Genomic DNA, 3,471 nt, shown 5'->3' on the forward strand with positions numbered 1-3,471 from the left:
GGGTGGGCCACTGAGGCTGGAGGAGCAGGGCAGGAGTCTTTGCTAAGGCCTGGAGGGCCAGAATATTTGGAAGGAACCACAGTTTCAATTTTGACACATTTTTAGATAATTCACAAGATCATGATTGCAAAATTATTCTAGTATATTACAGTGTCTACAGTCCCAGCTGCTCAGGAGGCTGAGGCAGGAGTTTAAGCCATGAAGTTTAAGTCAATCTGGGGCTACCTTGTGAGTTTAAGGCCACCTTATGATACAAAGCATGACCTTCTCTTGAAGAATTCAAACGAACAAAAGGCAAGTAAGCAAAAACTAGACTGGCAGAAAGAATAAAGTTGAGAGACTGTATTAGATGGTTTTTCATTACTATAATGAAGTACCTGAGGCAGACAGACAAGTTCATAAAGAGAAGAGGTCTATTTAACTTGCAGTTTTTTGTTTTTGTTTTTTTTTTTTTTTTTTTAAAAGAGGACACCAGATCTCATTATAGATGGTTATAAGCTACCATGTGGTTGCTGGGAATTGAACTCAAGACCTCTGGAAGAACAGCCAGTGCTCATAACCACTGAGCCATCTCTCCAGCCCTACTTTGCAGTTTATGAGGGCTGGAAATCCAGACAGCCTAGAGAAGGCTCTCAAAAATAATCCTTACCTCTTCTCTTGGTTGCATCATATCATGGGAATTTCCTCAATATCTCTCTCTCTCTCTCTCTCTCTCTCTCCTCTCTCTCTCTCTCTCTCTCTCTCTCACACACACACACACACACACACACACACACACACACACACACAGAGAGAGAGAGAGAGAGAGAGAGAGAGAGAGAGAGGTGGTGCAGGACACAATCACAGGGCTCTATCATAAGGACATTACTTAATTTATCCTAATCATTTCCAAACCCTAACCAGCACAGACTGAGAAAGTTCCAAGTTCCGAGGAGTAAAGGAAAGAAAAGTGAAAGGCGGCAAGGGGCCTTGAGTGATGATTGCCTTTGGTATCAGTTGATCTTTGAGATTCAAACTAAGAAGTGGGTGCTCTATGGATTACTGTTTTGTTGGCAGAGAGGTGAGATAATGACAATGTCTTCTCTGTAGAGTCTTGTGAGCAAATTTACTCAAAAGAAAGGAAGGAAGGAAAGAAGGAAGAAAGAAGAAAAAAAATAAAGAAGAAACCAACAAACCAACCCCTAGCCAGATGATGGTGGGGTACATCCACCATGGAGGCAGAGGGAGGTGGATCTCTAGGAATTCAAAGCCAGCCTGGTCTTTAGAGCAAGTTCCAGGACAGCCAGGGATAGACAAAGAAACCCTCTGTCAAAAAACCAACCAAACAAACAAAACTAACTAACAATCAACCAACCAACCAACCAACCAACCAAACAAACAAACACCTTGTACAAGGCGCTAAAGATGTTGCTTGTAGTTAAGATTGCACCTACAAAGGGCTCAGGTTCACTTCTCGAGAACTCGTATGGCAGCTAACAACTGTTTATGACTCCAGTTCCAGGGGATCTGACACCCCCTTCTGGCCTCCACAGGCACTAGGCGGGGATACGGCATACAGACATGTAAGCAGGCAAAACACTCATGCACGTAAAAGAAAAATTAAATAAATAAAAAAAACCCGTGCAAAAAGAGGAATAAATGTTTCTGTTTTAATAAAATGGGGAGATGATCAAGTAAACCATCATAAAATGTAAGAACTACCCTGTAATCCCACACTTGGGAAGGCTGAGGCCAGAGAATCATCATCAATTCTAACCCAGTCTGGGTTATTGAGTAAAAACCCCAACTCAAAACACCACCACCACCAAAACCCTAAATATAAAACAACAGCTAATGTAACCGATACCTGATCCATCTGGACCTGAGAGCGAGGAAAGTGACAGACAAGTCAGGGTGTGCGTGCGTGCGCCCTCATGGTTCCCTAACAGCGGCTTTCTCAGCATTCGCTGTGCCCAGCAGTTGTGAGGGACCTACAGAACCAACCCATTCAATCCCTGTAGTGCACCTCATTTTAGAGATAGGTAAACCAAACAAAGCAGAGAGTTTCTTCTTGCTGGTCTACCTCTCACTTAAACCTTACTCCAATTCTACAAATTATATATTTCAGATTAGTACCTCAGTCTGAATTGCCCAGTAAAATAACATGGAATTATTGTTATTTTTTTTCCTGATGTCAAGGACTGGCTCAAGATGTGTTCTACTTTCTTGGGGTCTTATTATGTAGCCCTGCTGGCCTTGAACATGCAGTGTAGACCAGGCTAGCCTTAAACTCACAAAGATCTTAAGATCCTCCTGTTGCTGCCTCCTGAGTTCTAGGAATAGAGTCATGTGCCAGTATGCCTGGCAATATACCCTGAGATGGCCTCAAACTTTCACATTTGATCTTAGCTAAAAGGCCGAGAAGGGATGGCCTCAAACTTTCCATGTGACCTTGAACTTCTGATTCTCCTGCCCCTACCTCCAAACTTCTGAATTGTAGGCATGAGCCACTTCATATGGCTTTAGAGGCCCCCTCTCAGACATCACTATGCTATCACTCTGGAGCTCGGACTGGCACTCCCACCCCCACCCCCAGACGTCTCTATGACATCACTCTGGAGCTCAGGCTGGCCTCCAGCTGATGATGATTCTTCAGCCTCCTGAGTGCTGGGATTACAGGCATAGCTGCCTTTTTGGGTTTTTTTTCACCATTTTTTAAATTTAATTTATTTGCCTATTTAGTGTATGTTCATGATTGCCTGTGAGTGTGTGTGTGTGTGTGTGTGTGTGTGTGTCAGAGGACAATTTTAGGGCTCAGTTCTCTTCCACAGAAAGCTCTGAACCTTGAACTCAGGTGATCAGGGTTGTGTGGCGAGAACTTTTACCTGCTGAGGCCACACTGTGGCAATCTTAGTAGAGACATCTGAATCCCACGTCCCTTGATCAGCTCATTTTCATATCAAGACAGGCCACCATCCCTTCTGTACCCTGACTTTGGTCTCCACAGAGTGGAGGGATCAGGCTAGAGCCACTAATACTAAATGTGAGCTTGACCTGGTTGTCTTTGGAAGCTCTTTCTTTTAGCATGGAAGCAGCACAGTTTCCTCTCTTGGTAATAGATTTCAAAGTTGGCAATGGGTCACAGGGACCCTTGCTGGGCAGGAGAGTTCTGGAAAGCCACATCACTCATGCCTTCAGCAGATATGACAGGCCCAGGGGACAAAGCCTGAAATAGAGTTGGCTGCTCTCAACCTTCCAGTGGCTCAAGGGAGCTGTCTGTCCAGCCCTGAATAACACACTCTACCTCCAATATTCTGGGAGTTTCCTTATGTGGTAGACTGCGTGCCCTGGAGATTTCATGGAGCCCACAGCTCATTCTATTAGAAAAGGCAAGAGCTGCACTATTCAGCATTAAGAAATGAATATTGAAGCCGGGCGGTGGTGGCGCACGCCTTTAATCCCAGCACTTGGGAGGCAGAGGCAGGCGGATTT

General features: G+C 44.5%; 1 pseudogene; it reads right to left on the reverse strand.

The window, feature by feature from the left end:
* Positions 1-667, reverse strand: part of LOC116100006 — a 2,067-nt pseudogene extending 1,400 nt beyond the window's left edge.
* Positions 668-3,471: the final 2,804 nt, after the last annotated feature.

Source organism: Mastomys coucha, unplaced genomic scaffold, assembly GCF_008632895.1.
Source record: "Mastomys coucha isolate ucsf_1 unplaced genomic scaffold, UCSF_Mcou_1 pScaffold20, whole genome shotgun sequence".
Lineage (NCBI taxonomy): Eukaryota > Metazoa > Chordata > Mammalia > Rodentia > Muridae > Mastomys > Mastomys coucha.